This window comes from Schistocerca cancellata, chromosome 1 (assembly GCF_023864275.1).
Source record: "Schistocerca cancellata isolate TAMUIC-IGC-003103 chromosome 1, iqSchCanc2.1, whole genome shotgun sequence".
NCBI classification, from domain to species: Eukaryota; Metazoa; Arthropoda; class Insecta; order Orthoptera; family Acrididae; genus Schistocerca; species Schistocerca cancellata.
Window position 1 is genome coordinate 113,830,739 of NC_064626.1, and position 19,615 is coordinate 113,850,353.

Sequence of the window (19,615 nt, forward strand, 5' to 3'; positions counted from 1 at the left end):
CACTACATCGCCAAAATATTAACTGCAGGGCTGCGAATCACGTTAGACGATACGCACTCGTAACTGAGGAGCATTCACAGCGTCAAAGGGGAAGAGAGATCTCCTACTCTTCTATATGATATATATACGGAAAACACTACTAACCCACTTCCTTGCTGAACACGTGACACTGCATGGTCGAGGCACGCATTGGGACCAGCTCACCTCCATACTCCTTTAAGGTGACAATCGGGTGTAAAAATGTTCTTTGCTCGTCGGTGAAGACACTCCGACACCACTGATCCAAGTTAAAGCCCAGGTGATTCCTTGCCCACCTTCTTCGCACAGTGCAACGCCAGTGGGTTTCTACTGTTGTTTGAACTGCACAGGCAGAGGCCAGTTTCATTGTGTGGAGACAATTACATACTGTCCGAATCGGCAAAATATACCCTATTGCCTGGAAAATGCAGTGTGCAGTTTAGTTTCATTCTTGTCGAGGTAACTATGAACCGTAATTCTCACGAAGAACACTGAGTGTCCCGGTGTAAAGTCAAGCGCTGGCTCTCCAGGCGGGAACGTCAGAGAAGATAGGTCTGTGAGATGACGTCAGCCAATTGAACGTTGACCGACGCCTCTCCAGGACGACAACGCGATGGCAGTGCCATCTACACGAAGAGGACATAAGCGCCGTGCCGAATGGACGTGGCGCAGTTGAAGACTAGCCAGTTCTGTGACCACAGCGCCATCAAGAATAGGCACTTGTGTAGCAGCGGCTTGGGAACTGTATTAATTCTCTTGTGTTACGAAATGTATACACTGGAGAGATTTCTTGTCGCCCTTTGCTCACGGCACATCGGTATCTCACAAAGTTTTGTTATCATTTCCGTTTGTAATAAATTTCATTAATACAGTTTCTTTAATTGCTGTCTAGCGATCCGAGAAAGCAGGTTTCCCAGGCATCCCATGTTTGATGAATAGGTGGGATACAACATTGGCGACGAGTTGTACCAGAAACATATAGCCGACAGACACCGGTAATTCTCTGTTTTCTTTTCGTGAGCTATTGTGTTTTTCTCGCGACTTAATTCTATATTGTCTTCTCTTTGTAGGGCTGTGTTTCTTGCTGTAATAGTGTCTCTTATAGTGTTTTTGCTACTAAGTGTTTTCAAGTGGTCGTTGCGGAAAATTTCTTTGCTTTTGTACTTTTTTTCTTGTTTTCCTTGTCATTTATTGCATTTGTTTCTCTTGTAATAGACAACACACCTATCCCAGCGCCTGCTCAGGCGCCTCAGATGCAAGCGTTAGATGCGATGTGGCTAATGCAGGTGTTTCAGTTTCAGAGCCAACGAATATCAGCTGTGCTGAACACTGTGCAGCAGCTACTAGCCAATGCTGCACGCCAAACACAGCAACAGGCACTGTCTGCAGCTCCAAGTGCCACACAGCCTTTTCGCCAGTTTAATGAACAATAAGGGGAACGCCTCGAGTGGTTGCAACAGTTTGAAGCCCACCCAATTGCTCACAACACACCAGGTGCTGTGAAACTCCACTGTTTATTGTCCACAGTAGGAAGTGCAGTTTTTGAACTCATTCTAAAGTTCTTCCCTAACACCACTCCGAGTGAACTTTACTATGATCAGGTTGTAGATTCGCTAACTAACCATTTTGACCAACAAATGAATGTGGCAGCAGCTAGGCACCAGTTCTTTAATTGCAAGGGAAGGTCAAAACAAACTTATCATCAGTGAGTAACAGATTTGCAGGGTATGACAAGGAAATGCAAATTCAGGTGTGCTTGTGGTCTTTGTATTCAGATGTTATATAGAATGATGTGGTCGTGTACAATGTAATTGATATCAAACTGTGAGAACAGATTTTGAAACAATCTGATTCATTAATTCACCATTAGTGCAAATACTAGATCAGAGCGATTCAGGTGCCGTGTCGGCCAATAAATTTGAACACCCACAGATTTGTCAGATCAGGTCGCCCCTTGCTCGTGACTGGCCCATTAGGCAGCAACTGATTGCCTGTGCCACGCCATGTAAACAATTCTCCACACTGTATAAGCACCTCTCTAAAAAGGTGGCTACAGTGAACAGAATTAAGTCATTCCCTTGGCGCTGTTCATGGCACAGACACGAGATGATACCCTCCAGCCAAACACAGTGTAATGCATGTGGCAACGAAGGTCACATATAATCTGGATGTTTGCAGTGGAACCAACATAGACATTCAGCCCACTCACAATACTTCAGTCACAAGGCCCATGTCATAAATGCAGTGTATTCGAAGTCGGCAACAGGCATTAGCAAAATTAGCAAGCGAACAGTTGCTTCAGTGTTACGCCAGTCGAACAAGCTTTTTGTACATTAGCATATTGGTGAATAACATGTGAAAGCCGGCCGGGGTGGCCGAGCGGTTCCAGGCGCTACAGTCTGGAACCGCGCGACCGGTACGGTCGCAGGTTCGAATCCTGCCTCGGGCATGGATGTGTCTGATGTACTTAGGTTAGTTAGGTTTAAGTAGTTCTAAGTTCTAGGGGACTGATGACCTCAGAAGTTAAGTCCCATAGTGCTCAGAGCCATTTGAACCATTTTGAACATGTGAAATTTCAGTGGGACATGGGTGCCTCTGTTACATTGCTGAATCATACCATATATGAACTGCTAGGCTCCCCTCGACTATCTAAAACCAGCACGCAACTGACGCTAATAATGGACAAGGTATTCATGTTCTCAGAAAATGTACTTTCCCTGCCATGTATCTCATGCTTACATGAACTGTGACTTTCACTGTGCTACAATCATGCGTTTGTGAGAACATATTTGGCCTTAATTCCTTTCACCTGTCTGGCTTTAAAATTCAGGAGAATGTGTTGTCACTGTCTGCATTCAATGCAAAAGACAGTGTAGCTAGCTTGCTGAAAGAATTCCCGGAACTCTTTTTTGAAGGTTTAGGCAACGCTAACAATTTTGTTGCACATATTAGTATAAAAAATTATGCTGGGCTACAGCTGTTCCCATTGCATTACGGGACAAAATCCTTGCTGAAATTAAAGAATTTTAAGACAGAGGAGCTATGGGCCCATTCAAGCTAGTCGTGGGCAAGTCCACTGGTTTTGTTCCCCAAACCTTCAGGTCGCATTCCCCTCTGTGTTGACTCACAAACTGTGATTGCTACATATACATTGCAACGCCCAGAGGATCTCGAGGACACATCAGGCGCTGGTTGTTACTTTTCAAACACTGATTTCCGTGACGCATATCTTCAGATACCGCTTGATGAAGAATCTCAATAAGTGTGTGTAGTGAATACTCATTTAGGCTTGTTTAAATATGTCCGACTGCCTTCTGACAGTGATTCCGCACTCACCATTTTCGTATGTCATTAGGAAGAGGTGACTGCTCAAGTATCAAACTGTTCAAAGTGTGTGGACGATACTGTCGTAACAGGTCGTACACCTGAAAAAGACATTGCAAAATTTGCGTGCTTTGTTTAGTGTGTTATGTAATGCAGGACTAAAGAGTAGACTGGGCAAGCGTGATTTTTGTAAACCTGAGTTGCAGTATCTTGGTCATATCATAAACAGTCAAGGTGTCCCTCTTCTTTCGTCTCATTTGTTAGACATACGTGATTTGCCAGTTCCTTGCAATATCACGGAATTGCAGTCAGTTTTAGGCAAAATGAACTATCACATTCAGTTCATACCGAATTCTGCATGAATCGCAGCTCAACTGCATCGCTTGCGTCGCAAGAATGTTCCGTTTGCTTGGACAGATGTATGCCAAGTTTTTCAAAAACTTAAAGATGCATTGATCATTGATCTATGTTTGGTACACTTTCATCCTGACAAACTAAGAATCGGTGCAGTGCTTTTGCACAGAATTATTGATGAAGACAGACCTGATGCCTTCGCATCTTGTCCACAGCTCGTGGTCGTGCGGTAGCGTTCTCGCTTCCCATGCCCGGGTTCCCGGGTTCGATTCCCGGCGGGGTCAGGGATTTTCTCTGCCTCGTGATGACTGGGTGTTGTGTGCTGTCCTTAGGTTAGTTAGGTTTAAGTAGTTCTAAGTTCTAGGGGACTTATGACCATAGATGTTAAGTCCCATAGCGCTCAGAGCCAGCCTTCGCATCGTGTTGTCCAAAGCTCAGCGTAACTGATCACAAATAGAGAGACAGAGACACATCGGCTATAGCGTATGGGGTCACCAAATTCCACCACAATTTTTATGGCAGAAACTTTTACTTCGTAACAAATCACAAGTCACTGCAGTCCTTGTTTCATCCGACGAAGCCGGTCCCCCCGCTGGCTGCCCAAAAATTGCAAAGATTGGCTTTGTTGTTGTCTCAGATTGTGAATCGACCGACAGCTCGACATGGTAATGCGGACGCATTTTTCCGTCTTTCGATTGCCCCTAATAGAGACTTTGACGCTTCTGCTGCATCTTATTATCACATCGATGCACAGGATTCGGAATTCCTTCAATCCTTTTCTCAGCACTATGGGAAAATTGCACAGGCCACGGAAACTGATCTCGATTGGAGCACTTTGCTAAAATATAGTCACACATCTTGGTCTCGCTCATGGCATAGCATACAGAATTCTGTAGTGCGCTGATACTTTGCACGTGTGCACAGCCTCGCTGTATAGAAAGGAGTGATTTTTCTTCAAAATGACAGCGAACAGTCACGTGTATTGATCCCCAAAGCTTTGCAAAAAAAGTGTTGCACTTACTTCACCAGGAACAATGGGGGATTTTACGTACGAAACATTTAGTGCATCAACACTGTACTTGGCAGGGTATGGACGCCCAAATAGAACAGATAACGTCTCAGTTTCACACATGTGCGGAAAATCGGTCCGCTCCGCCACAGAAATTGTCTGCTTGGCCCTAGTCGCATTCGTCATGGCAACGTGTGCGCATAGAGTTTGCGGGACCTTTTTTGAACATTCGTTGGCTGATTGTGGTAGACTCTTATAGCAAGTTTCCTCTTGCTGTGCCATTGAACTCGAAAACGTCAAGTAGCACAGTTCAGGTGTTGTCCTCCATTTTTTTCCCCGAAGGTTTGCCTGACAGTGTCGGACAACCGCCCTCAGTTCACGTCAAACGAATTTGAAACATTCAGTGAACGCAATGGCACACAGCATCTAACTTGTGTACCGTTCCATCCACAGGTAAACGGCGAAGCGGACACATTAGGGATGAAGCATTGCAACTGTTTCTCGCCTCCTGTAGTTTGCATCCACGAGATGGACCAACGCTGGTGGAACTGCTTCACGGCTGCTCTTGGCTACAATAATGCGTTCACTATGCTGTTTGTAGTAGCTTATCCACACTCCTATTTTCCTTTTCATTATTAAAGCTACTCCTGCATTACGACTATTTGATTTTCTATTTATGATCCTGTATTCGCTGACCAAAAGTCTTGTTCCTCCTGCCACTGAACTTCACTAATTCCCACTGTATCTAACTTTAACCTATCCATTTGCCTTTTTAAATTTTCTAACCTACCTGCCCGATTAAGGGATCTGACACTCCACGCTCCGATCCGTAGAACGCCAGTTTTCTTTCTCCTGATAACGACATCCTCCTGAGTAGTCCCCGCCCGGAGATCCGAATGGGGGACAAACTAAGTTTTCGCGTCACACAGGATATTCGTGGCTGTTTTACGTATACAAGTTGGGAACTTTAAATTTCAGTGTCTCTGAAGCGGGTAAAGGTATTACCAAAATTTATTCGAGATTTGTCTGCTTGGCCTTAGTCGCATTCGTCATGGTAACGTGTGCGCATAGACTTTGAGGGAGCTTTTTTCAAGATTCGTTGGCTGATTGTGGTAGACTCTTATAGCAAGTTTCCTCTTGCTGTGCCATTGAACTCGAAAACGTCAAGTAGCACAGTTCGGGTGTTGTCCTCCATTTTTTTCCCCGAAGGTTTGCCTGACAGTGTCGGACAACCGCCCTCAGTTCACGTCAAATGAATTTGAAACATTCAGTGAACGCAATGGCATACAGCATCTAACTTGTGTACCGTTCCATCCACAGGTAAACGGCGAAGCGGACACATTAGGGATGAAGCATTGCAACTGTTTATCGCCTCCTGTTGTTTGCATCCACGAGATGGACCATCGCCGGTGGAACTGCTTCACGGCTGCTGCCATCGGACACTGCTCCACCCGCTCCACGCTCCTCAGCATCCGACGCCGAAGGAAGGCCGCAACTATCGCTTCGCGCGACATGACGTTGTGTTTTACAGGATTTTTATCGGCAACAGACGTTGTGCGCGAGACGAGATCCTTCGTCGACTAGGCGCATGCGTGTATCTCGTTTCGGTCCCAGACGGAGTGCATCACAATCAAATTCACCACTGTTATGAGCACGGTGATCCTTCTGTGTCTCTTCCCCCAGACTGACGTATCCTGAGGACAGCGCGGCCACAGCAGCCGCCAGAGGGTGTCATCGCGACACCGCGGGACGACCCCAAGGAGACGGAGCCTTCGCCTACTCCGCTTCCTCTCGTACTACTGATGGAGCGGGACCCGCCCACACCGCAGTATCCGACGCCTTCTACATCTGATTATCGGCATCTGGAGGTGGACGCGTACCCTTCTGGTCATTTTGCGAGGGACGTTTCTACCAGAGCGGAGGCGGGATGGCGGGGTACGACTGGACGCCAGAGGGTCCCCTGCAGCCACAGCTAACAGTCCATCGCAGCATCCACGCTCATGCCTCCCCGCCGTTGTCGTGCTCCTTGTACGACGACGGTCCGTCACCTTGGGAGGGGGGAGGGGAGGGGGGGAAGGAATGTTACGGTGTAAAGTCAAGCGTCGGCACGCCAGTCGTGAGTCGTGTACGAGAGAGTAAATAGGGCTGTGAAGAAGACGCCAGCCAATTCCACGCTGACCGACCCCTCTCCAGGACGACAACGCGACCGCAGCGGCCTCTAGGCGAAGACAAAAGCATCGCGCCGCCTGGCCGCGGCCCAGTTGAGGACTAGCCAGTTCTGCGAGTTCTATGACCAAAGCGGCATCAAGAATAGGCACTTGTATAGCAGCCACTTAGGAACTGTATTACTTCTCTCTTATTACGAATTGCATATACTGAAGAGATTTCTCGTTTGTCTGTCGCCCTTTGCTTGAGACACATCTGTATCTCACAAAGTTAATTATTGTAATCATTTCCTCTTATAATAAACTTCCGTAGTAGTCGCTCCGACTCCTCTTGGTTCAAATACAAAAAAGACGAGTCCTCTTTCTACGTTTCGACGTAAGTCTAACGACAGCATATTTTTTTAAGGTCCCAAAATTTCTACTAGCAAGCTGGCGCCAGGGATCTGGTTACACATCCATGCACTGTCCTCTCCGTCCTCGTCTGCTCTCTCTCTAGTGTTAGTGGAAATTTTCTACTAGAGTTTGGTAGTTTCGGAATGACGGAAAGTCAGCCTCTTCCTGTCCTATTGACTATTATCAGAAATTTAACGTAGAATGGAAAGATACTAAAAACCGCCTCTCATCTGATGCACAGACACTTGTTGAAGGTTCGTGTTTAGCTAGCAAGCTAGCTCACACTTTTTCTTATGCAGAGCTTAAGTGGAGTTCTCATTGGAAGTATATAAATTCATTGACGTGTTAGACTCTGAAACTGAACATCACTCTGATGCCGGTCGTGGGAGGAAGAAGACGCAGTCTTCATCTGCGATGTTAGACTCTGGTGGAAGGCGAACTGGTTTTGTTGACGTTAAAAGTCAACTAACTTTGTAGAGCCAGTCTTGGAGCAAAGCAGTTTCCCATGGAAGACGATGTTGATATTGGACATGACTCTGGCTCTTCAAAGTGTAAGAGCTGTTTTGCGAAGTAAGATAATAAATACGGTTAGGTACTCTGAGGTAACACCAGAATATATATATATATATATGCTCCGAGGCGGTTTGTAATTAAAATATATAACTGCACAACATCTAAACTAGTGTAAAAGGAATCTGTGCCAGACTAATTAGTGGTGAAAGAAAGATGAAGCAACCATCCTGGAAAACTAAAATCTACCTAAGATGCCACTGGGACGACCATACATCACGCAGAATTTTGAACCACGGACCAAACTTGAGATTACTTCCTCTCGGCGTGTAGTGTCACGAATCGTATTGCCAGGACGACATCGACGAGTTCAGTTAGTAACGGAGAGAATAGTACCTGTCTTTTTCTACAGTGTTTTGCCCAATATTTTTAAGTATTTCGCTTTCTAAATGCTTAAGCGTTGTATAATGTTAAAATATATCGTCAGTTTAATTCTGTAGGCTTCTGCGGCCAGAACCAGTTGACATGAGAGTTTCCTGAGTACCGTTCCGCGTCATAATGTAAAGAAACTATACTGGGAAAAGCAGCGACTATGATTACAATGGCATTCATCTGGTCTGCTGTTGTGTTCTAGCTGTGTGTATTCGCTTATATTTTGGCACAGTTGGTTACTGAGCATAGTGTTACGCCGAAAGGAGCGGGAACTTTATTCAAATAGATTGCTACTTGGGAAATAGTAGAGATCTGCCGTTCACTATTACTTCTCGTATTGTGTGCTATGATCGGTGCTCATCAACGAATCAACCGTTGGCTCCTGTTTTCAAATGGCTCTGAGCACTATGGGACTTAACATCTATGGTCATCAGTCCCCTAGAACTTAGAACTACTTAAACCTAACTAACCTAAGGACAGCACACAACACCCAGCCATCACGAGGCAGAGAAAATCCCTGACCCCGCCGGGAATCGAACCCGGGAACCCGGGGGTGGGAAGCGAGAACGCTACCGCACGACCACGAGATGCGGGCCTGTTTTCCTTCTGCGAGACACACGCCACGTGGCGGCAGTAACTCGCCAATAGAGCTTGCGTCACGTGTTGTTAGTGTGGCCTGTTGCACTCTGAGGATGGGACAAGCCTGTATCCATCACCTCTGTTCATGTAGTTAGGGAGTTTTATTATTTCTATGGCTTCTCTGATCTTGCGTGTTGTCATACCTGACTGCTTGACCAGTACGCGGGTTTCGTGAAGTTTAATTTCCTGGCAACAGTCTTTTCGGATTTAGACCACTGCAAACTTTCACCAGAAGAATGTAGCGCTTGTGTCCCCGTATGTGCGTTTCTGTCGGCACGCCCGTCTCATTGTTAATTCTTCAGGTACGGAATTTTGTGGCGAGTAAAATGCTGTATATTTTAGAACTATTTATATACCATGTGGACAGTTAATACCATGGAACATGTGATACTTGCGAAGGACAGAGTTTCTTTAATGTCTTGACAATGTTACCTCTGCTGGAAACGGAAATTTTAGTTTCTGCCAGCTTTTATTTCAAAATATATTTAACTTATAGTTGGTTTTTGAGATACTTGTGCTTAGTTTGATTTCACTTCCTGGATATTGGGGTTTAGTAGAGGAATAATGTAACAGACTATTGAAATGGTTCAAATTTCTCTGAGAACTATGGGACTTAAGGGGCTCCAGAACGCCCTATACTTGCAATGTTAAAATAACGCTTATAAATTACATCTTTCCTCACAAAGTATTTGAGGTAGGAAGTTGAAATTTTTACAGGTTATCTATTGGAATATGGGCTACAACTTAACACAGGGATTTTACAAAATTTTAGTTCAGTTATTAAAGATGATTTTTTTTTAATTGTAATGAAAATTCACAACATTTTTTTGCAATTTTTTATTTATATATTCAAAAATATACAGTTTTTTGGAAAAAAGGCTGTGTTAAATTATGCAGAAGGTACTGTGTAACATTTACTGAAAGTTTGAAACAAATATGTTTGGAAGATCCTTAGAAAACATGTAATTAGTATGAGAAAATAAAAGTTTTGGGAATCGAGCGACAAAGATTGGATTAACTTTTAGTGCATTCCAGGTCCATAGCATGGATTATCTTCATCCTCTGCAAACTCCTCCTCCAGCTTCCTCTTGTTCCTCCTCCTGTTTACTCTTGCTTGTATTTCTAGACTCTTTACAGCCCTGTCTGCAGCCCGAAGGCGTTCCTTGTCTAAAGCAAGCATCGCTCGTACCATGCTAGAACCTATCTTCATTCCTATATTTCTAAATACCTTGCACCTTATAATGTTGCCATCATTGAAAGTCGCAACAGCAACTTTACTTTTACTCACTATTATACGTCAACAAAACAGAGACTCAAGAAACAGAATTAATTACGAATATTTTCGAGATAACGACAGAATAAATAAACATGAAACAATCGACAATCACACCAGCGATATATATTGAACCATCACAGGTTAGCCACAACACATACTTTATCTCACATCACTAAAATGTACCCGATGAATACGGACGTTAATAATAACACCATTTGACAGCAGTTTAACAGCGCCACAGTGGGTCACGCCCATGTAGAACACATTTCAAAAAAAATTTAAAAATAGTTGTAGTCTTCGGAATTCAATAAATTATATATCTATTAAAAGGTAATAGTCTGCAGATTCAGAAAACGCAAAAAAGTAAAAATTGAACTTTTCATGATTTTGAGCCTTTCCGGAGCCCCTTAACATCTGAGGTCATCAGCCCCATAGACTTAGAACTACTTAAACCTAATTAACCAAAGGACATCACACACATCCATGCCCGAGGCAGGATTCGAACCTGCGACCATAGCAGCGGCGCGGTTCAGGACTGAAGCGCCTAGAACCGCTCGCCCACTACAGCCGGCGATAGACTATTACATACGAGATATCTTGATAGCAACGGTTTTAAAATATATCTGTCGAATATTTGTTACAGTGTACATGACCACCTTACTACATTACACTACACTACATGACGACCTTAGGACATGTTTTTACGTTTGGAAAAACCTTAATTTTGCAGAGTAATTTTTGTAAGTTCAGAAAAATACTGTAGCACACTATTAACTGAATTTCAAGGGATTTTTATTATAGATCTGAGGGACATATAATGGTTCTTATGAGAATTACTCAGTGCGATGCATCCAAGGTGTGAGTTGTTTATCAGTGCTTGCGCAAGTATCTTGAGAGAATCTGTGGTGCCGGCCGGAGTGGCTGAGTGGTTCTAGGCGCTACAGTCTGAAACCGCGCGACCGCTACGGTTGCAGGTTCGAAGCCTGCCTCGGGCATAGATGTGTGTGATGTCCTTAGGTTAGTTAGGTTTAAGTAGTTCTAAGTTCTAGGGAACTGATAACCTCAGCATTTAAGTCCCATAGCGCTCAGAGCCATTTGAACCAGTTTCTGAATCTGTGGTATTACGTATTGGTACCACCCCATGGGCGTCAGAAAGTTGGAAAGGGAACAGCAAGTTTCCATCAGACGCTGACAGCGGTCGTGTGGGATTTGGCCGACCCAATGATGTATGCTCGTCGAATAACAGCACCAGCAGCTCGGTAACACTGGCGCCCCCTGCCGCCGTGATACAGGACGGAAAGCATCATCCAGACAGACCACTTGCACTTGGAGCCTCTTCCCTACCGAACGCTGTGCAGACCCCACCCACCCGCAGTTACGACTATCATTCATGTTTAGTTCATGGAGCCTTACTCTTGTTGACACTGTGATAGCTGGACTCAAAATGGTTCAAATGGCTCTGAGCACTATGGGACTCAACTTCTGTGGTCATAAGTCCCCTAGAACTACTTAAACCTAACTAACCTAAGGACATCACACACATCCATGCCCGAGGCAGGATTCTAACCTGCGACCGTAGCGGTCGTGCGGTTCCAGACTGTAGCGCCTTTAACCGCTCGGCCACTCCGGCCGGCGATAGCTGGACTCTATTTCTTGGTGCATTATTTGTAATGAGTCTTCATAAGTAAATCTCTGTTAACCTTTTCGCTGATAATTTCTGCTCCTGCTCACCTTTTCTACGATGAGAGTTACTGCACTACTCTGCAGCCCACCTCTCCTTACCGTTTTGTATGGAATCGTACACCACAGAAACAAAATTGGAAATTTGTGGTAAGGACTATGGGACCAAACGGCTGAGATCATCGGTACCTAGGCTTACACACTAATTAAATTAACTTACGCTAAGGACAACACCCACACACATCGATGCCCGAGGGAGGACTCGAACCTCCGACGGGGGGAGCCGCACGAATCGTGACAAGATGCCTCAGACCGTCACAACAGAAGCAGTGTGCATCCCAGATATTAACATCTCCAGCAAATACAACTTTGTACCTTGAAACAGAAGAAGGTCTTTTACCATGGAACATGTCATGAAAGAGATCTGTCTGCTCTGTGTTGATTGCGTCATTTGCTAAAGGGAACTTTTAAATCATGTAGTGTAACAGACTCAGAAATTATCAGAGAATCGGCAAGCTTACTTTAATTGGCTGACTGTTATGTGAAACATTGCATTAGCCACTACGCACACCCAGTGTGACTACTGATCACAGGCATAAGTGAGTCAGCTGCCGCTCATCAGAATTTTCATTTTTTCAGTGTTTTATTACCTGAGTTATCGATCTTATCACCTTCACTTCCAGCCTTTATGTCACTGATTGTTGTATTATCACTATAAGTCTATAGTTAAATATCGTCATCTTGTTTAGATAATATTTACCGAAATTGCATAAATATGTAAGCTGACATCTCTTTATCACCAAGGCGTGCTCAGTTTTTTATGGGTTAAACGTTTTCAGGACAAAGAATACTAGTACGCTTGGTGCCCCTCTCTTCAGCTTGTATACATTTGTTGAAAGACATACTGCCGCACACCATGGACTGGAAGTAAAATACTTTGTTGTCAGATAGTTGTTCGGGCTTATAACCCATCGTCAGTGGCCTATAATGTGCACGTCAGTAGCAAACGACATGCGTGTCAGCTATAAACTCATTATAACGTCAAAATTAATGTGAATCAGTGCAGTACACATGTCGTCGTGGGTACTTTACATAACACTTACGATAGGTCCCAAATATCAGTCTGGCAATTAAAAATTTTAGATGCAGCTAACGTGTACAGTAAGATTTCTCTTAACAAAGTATACCCATCTTTTCCCAGGATTTTGGGCAAATTGTGAGCGTATCCGGGAAGATGGACGTAAGAAATTGAAAGTATCTCGACAGTGTTCAAGGAAACAACAGATACGACACAGCTGTCGTTACGAAACACTCCTGCAAGCATGTTGCTGGACAATGAATATAGTGATGGTGCGATACGATACCTTTCCTCTCGTATCAGGGCGGGTTTCATATCAAGAAAGTAAACAGTAGCACTTACGGCTGAGTTTATTCACGCCATCAGAGATAACAAGTACTTGTCACCGGCTAGGCCTTCCAGACCGAGATCTCTACACCGCAGTGCCACGGTTACGCTAAGCTAGGAGGACGCAGAGAGCGAATCAAAGAGCCGGAAGAAATTTTGACGTAACTGATGCACCTTCCACGTCTGTGACTGACGTATAAGACATAAGGCATGCAATTCTCCCGGTCTTTAATGTTGGCTTTTGCTATTTCTCCTTCATGGAGGTCTCAGTAGTGCTCGTCACCCAGAGCGGCCTTCGATCTACACTGTTCTGCAAAACTTAAGGACGAAATAGTTAAAGAAACGCAATACGTTAACAACTCCACGGAAATGAATAAAAATGACCGAGATGTTGCCAGAGATCTCCCACTCGCCCGCAGAGGCCTACTAGAATGACAGGGCGTGGTGCGTACAGTCACAGCGCGTGAGACTGCGGGTCTTACGGGAGCCATCAGCCGTCTGCGACAGGGAGCCAGTAACTATTTCAGACGCCTTTATTTTCGATTAAATATTGATTTTCCGTGGGCCCTGCACGGAGCCGTGCGTTCCCAAAGTGTGGCAGATAAGCGTACTACGAGACTAGTCACAAGTTCTTTTCATGGTCTGTATATCTCGTTGGACACGGCGTGAGGTCAGCACGACTATACGCCAAATGGATCTGGTCCCGCGACACGAATCAGCTAAAGTTATTAGTCGACCAAACATTATCGCACTTGAGAATGAGGGCACTTAGGTCGGCTTTTCGTGAATTTTTATCGTGATATTCAAGGAGACACACTTCATAGTACAAGCACAACTATCTTGAAGACATTCACACTGCGTTGCATTTTCCCTTATTACCACTATACTTGTTTACTTCAACATCGCTGCATGTTTGCCGTGCTGTTGTAGGCGCTGCAGTCTGGAACCGCGAGACCGCTGCGGTCGCAGGTTCGAATCCTGCCTCGGGCATGGATGTGTGTGATGTCCTTAGGTTAGTTAGGTTTAACTAGTTCTACGTTAAAGGGGACTAATGACCTCAGAAGTTGAGTCCCATAGTGCTCAGAGCCATTTGAACCCTTTTTTTCGCTGCATGTTTCCGGTAGCGCCCACGAGAGTTCAAGTACGGTAATATCGTGGTCGGGCTGTACGATGCACTGAGTTGATGTTCTTGATGACGAACATTTCCAGGATACAACATTTGGTTGACTTCAGAGAATAAGAATCATCGGTAAACTGAAAGAAGGAAGAGATCAAACATTGGCCCTATGTTTAGGAACACGCTTCTGTGAATGTGTCGAATCAGTAAGTAGAAAGAGCGACAGAATGACAGAGCTCGTGTTAAGACATCAGAGAATAACATCCCTGGTACTACAGGGAACTAAGGAAAAGACAAATTGGAATATAAGTAAAAAATAGTCTAAATGAAGAGGATCGTAGAGGATGGTCTATAAAACCATTCCGTCTGTCATCAGTAGTCGCATGGAGCTGCTGAGAGTCTCAACTGCGTTGACTACGAACCCATCGTTTGCATATTCGAGCGTCGGACTTGAACATGACTGACGCTGTAACCTTTCACGACGATGAACGTGGCCTTCCTAAACATACCGATTTCATAATCGCATGGTAGTCGCTATTCCTTCCGTGTACTTGCTTCGACAGTACATATATTAAAATTGGAACGATACAGAGAAGATTAGCATGGCCCCTGCGCAAGGACGGTACGCAAAATCGTGAAGCTTTCCACATTTCTCGCCAACAACGTAGTTCAGCGTGTTCGGTCAGAGAGCTGGTTGACCTCTGTAATAAAAAAAAAAAGAAAGAAACTCAGTGGAAGGATCAACAAACGAACTTGACCGGATGCCATGTGACGTCAGCAACGACCAAACACAAACCATTAACAACGAAAAGAGGGGAAGAAAAAAAAAGTGCTCAGCGCGACGGAATGTCATACCTAGCGGCCCGGATTCGATTCCCGGCTGGGTTGAAGATTGTCTCCGCTCAGGGACTGGGTGTTGCGTTGTCCTAATCATCATCATTTCATCCCCATCGACACGCAAGTCGCCGAAGTGGCGTCAACTCGGAAGACTTGCACCAGGCGAACGGTCTACCCGACGGGATGCCATAGCCACACAGCGTTTCCATTTTCATGATGCTCTAATTTTAATGACCAGTAATATGTGCTTTAGGATATAGGAGGTCCTGAATCAGAAATAAGGCACGTGTCTATTTCGTAAGAGAGTTATTTCCCAAATCTAAGCTTGTGGCGCTACCTTGAAAAAAAAAAATTTACATTCGTCTGTGAGATTTCCACTGTGGAGTTCACAATTCGAAGTCGGTTGTCGGGAATAGATCAGCGGTCTTCACACAAATTTACAGACATGAATTTAATGTATGGTGGTTCAGAACGCAGTGTCTATAAAACGGAACATATATTCAGCTAGAACTTTCGCTTCTGCTGTCCTAATTGGAAAACATTTATCACTGTGAGTAGTAACTTAGAAGAAACTGTTTAGTCCAAGGCACACAAAATTGGACAACGCTTATCGAGAAATAAATGTTCGGGGAAAAATGGTGCTGAATCGTACGGGAGGAGAATAATAAGAGAGCTTCTGTTAAGTTTCCTGTATGTAGCACAGTTTGAGAAACACAGTGTGGACCTACTGTTGCAGTAGAACTCAAATCTCCTTCACAAACAAACGTGTGCAAGCTGTTAGGCCAATGATTATGATCGCAGACAACTGTCTGTGCTATCCAGCACAGTACTTCAGTGCCTAACAAGGAACATTTTGTTCACGGATGACTTCTCATTCAACCACGAGAACGATTTCAGCTGCCGCAATTGTTGTGTGTAATAATGAATGTCAGTATGCCATGTGCGCCTCAGATCACCATCAATGGTCTTCAGTCAACATGAGGGGTGGAAGTCAAGTAAGAGAACCTTATTAGCTGACATCCTGTTTGAACGATGCATTTTACCCGGTATTCATTCGAGGAATACTGCCACGGTTGTTAAATATTGCATCTCATGTTGTACTCATGAGTGTGTGGTTTCAATACGAAGGAGCGCCATTACACTTCGGTACCTACAGGGTGTTTCAAAAATGACCGGTATATTTGAAACGGCAATACAAACTAAACGAGCAGCGATAGAAATACACCGTTTGTTGCAATATGCTTGGGACAACAGTACATTTTCAAGCAGACGAACTTTCGAAATTACAGTAGTTACAATTGTCAACAACAGATGGCGCTGCGGTCTGGGAAACTCTATAGTACGATATTTTCCACATATCCACCATGCGTAGCAATAATGTGGCGTAGTCTCTTTATGAAATTACCCGAAACCTTTGACAACGCGTCTGGCGGAATGGCTTCACATGCAGATGAGATGTACTGCTTCAGCTGTTCAATTGTTTCTGGATTCTGGCGGTACACCTGGTCTTTCACGTGTCCCCACAGAAAGAAGTCACAGGGGTTCATGTCTGGCGAATAGGGAGGCCAATCCACGCCGCCTCCTGTATGTTTCGGATAGCCCAAAGCAATCACACGATCATCGAAATATTCATTCAGGAAATAAAAGACGTCGACCGTGCGATGTGGCCGGGCACCATCTTGCATAAACCACGAGGTGTTCGCAGTGTCGTCTACGGCAGTTTGTACCGCCACAAATTCACGAAGAATGTCCAGATAGCGAGATGCAGTAATCGTTTCGGATCTGAAAAATGGGCCAATGATTCCTTTGGAAGAAATGGCGGCCCAGACCAGTACTTTTTGAGGATGCAGGGACGATGGGACTGCAACATGGGGCTTTTCGGTTCCTCATATGCGCCAGTTCTGTTTATTGACGAAGCCGTCCAGGTAAAAATAAGCTTCGTCAGTAAACCAAATGCTGCCCACATGCATATCGCCGTCATCAAACCTGTGCACTATATCGTTAGCGAATGTCTCTCGTGCAGCAATGGTAGCGGCGCTGAGGGGTTGCCGCGTTTGAATTTTGTATGGATAGAGGTGTAAACTCTGGCGCATGAGACGATACGTGGACGTTGGCGTCATTTGGACCGCAGCTGCAACACGGCGAACGGAAACCCGAGGCCGCTGTTGGATCACCTGCTGCACTAGCTGCGCGTTGCCCTCTGTGGTTGCCGTACGCGGTCGCCCTACCTTTCCAGCACGTTCATCCGTCACGTTCCCAGTCCGTTGAAATTTTTCAAACAGATCCTTTATTGTATCGCTTTTCGGTCCTTTGGTTACATTAAACCTCCGTTGAAAACTTCGTCTTGTTGCAACAACACTGTGTTCTAGGCGGTGGAATTCCAACACCAGAAAAATCCTCTTTTCTAAGGAATAAACCATGTTGTCTACAGCACACTTGCACGTTGTGAACAGCACACGCTTACAGCAGAAAGACGACGTACAGAATGGCGCACCCACAGACTGCGTTGTCTTCTATATCTTTCACATCACTTGCAGCGCCATCTGTTGTTGAAAATTGTAACTACTGTAATTTCGAAAGTTTGTCCGCCTGAAAATGTACTGTTGTCCCAAGCATATTGCAACAAACGGTGTATTTCTATCGCTGCTCGTTTAGTTTTTATTGCCGTTTCAAATATACCGGTCATTTTTGAAACACCCTGTACGTCTATGTATACATTTAAATCTACATTAGTACTCTGCAAGCCACCTGACGGTGTGTGGTAGAGGGCCCTTCTGGTACCATTAACTGATCCCCGCATTCCTGTTCCATTCGTGAATGGTGCGTGGGAGAAATTACTGTCGGAATGTCTCTGCATTAGGTCTAATTTCGCGAACTCCCTCGTTGTGGTCATTTCGCTAGACGTATGTAGGAGGAAGTCATATCCTGTACGAGTCATCTCGGAAAGAACTCTCTCGAAATTGATACAGTAAAACTCCCTGCGATGCACGCCTCGCTTGAAGCGTCTTCAACTGGTGTTTCTAGAGCATCAGCGTAACGCCCTCGCGTGGACTAGTCGATCCCGTGAGAAAACGCGCCTCTCCTCGTTGGACCTTCTCTATCCGTTCCGTGAGTTCTGCCTGGTAATGATCACAGACTGACCAGCAGTACTCGGGAATCGGTTCAAGAAGAACCTTGTAAGTCGCTTTTTGAGCGGATGAATTTCATTTCCTTATGATTCTTCCTGTGAATCTGAGACTGGCCTCTGCTTCCCCTACTATTTCTTTTATGTGGTTATTGTACTTATGTGGTTACTCCGGATATGTGTCCATTTGAAAAAGATACCCCCATCCTTGAACTGGAAGTGGAAGTCTTGTGTCTTGACAACCACAATCACCTGATCTTACTATTCTGGATTATTTTGCCTGTTAGGTTCCTTGAAGCTACGCTACGCTAGGCAGACCAATGAAGGATATTTTGGAGGGTTGCTTAACGGGTTAGAGCCGTCTTTGGAAGGAAAAGTTAGACAGCGGTGACAAAACGTTTCTCAGGCGTAAGTGAGTGAGAACTACAGAAAGCCATGAGAAAGGAACACGCGGAGAAGTGACAAGGGAAGTAACGCTACTGCCTCTGCAAGGTGGGGGGAACCATTGGAAGCTTCTGCGAAAGGCGATACGAAACACGCGAAAAAAGCTTTGCCAGTAATGATAATTTTAAATGTACATTGCGTTGCGACTACGGTCAAGGATGCACGGAGTTTTTATTTTATTTATTCTTTTTTTATCAGAATCTGTTAATTTACGAAAACGAAAAAGTTTAATTAGAATGATTATGACCATTTATGAAGAGGGACGCAGCAGTTTCAGTCTGCTGAACATTAGTAATATCATTTGGGAGCGTTTCACGACCGAATGTCGAAGGTTTTGGGCGTAATTAATTTGTCATAGAACGTTTGCACATTTGCATATAGTACTCGCATTATATCTAGAGTTTCCAAGCGCACCTAATTAGAATTTTGAGAGTATGTTAGTAATAATTTGCGTTTTTGGACTGTTTTCAGTTAACAAAAGAACATGGCCTCCCTCAGTACGTTACTTACTTTGTAATAGCACTAACTTACAAACCCATGTTTTCATATTGCCAGTTTTCTCTTAAAAAGGAAAGCAAAAATGAAACGTGTTTGTAGCGTATTATCGAAAAAAAACACCTTTCAAATTATGAAAAAGTCATACAAATCAATAAGCATAATGTACGTATGTGTAAGTACAGCCGTTTCACGTGCCTGCGGCGCGATTATGTGAACGCCTCTCCATAGCTCTATAGACGGCTATTGTTTTCGCCTACAGCCGTTTGAAAGCTATCAAAGGCGCTGCCAGGTATCTTTAATTGACTCGTTTATAGGACTGTCTTAGTAGTAAAGAACAGAACCAGAATGCGGTCCCCAAAGCGCTCCTTCAGGACGTCAAACACTCTCCTG

General features: G+C 44.5%; 1 non-coding gene across 1 annotated transcript; it reads left to right on the forward strand.

The window, feature by feature from the left end:
* Positions 1 to 14,869: 14,869 nt before the first annotated feature.
* LOC126096882 (U6 spliceosomal RNA) lies at positions 14,870 to 14,976 on the forward strand. The gene has a single exon (XR_007522073.1). It is a non-coding gene; the product is annotated as a U6 spliceosomal RNA (small nuclear RNA).
* The last annotated feature ends 4,639 nt before the right edge of the window (positions 14,977 to 19,615 follow it).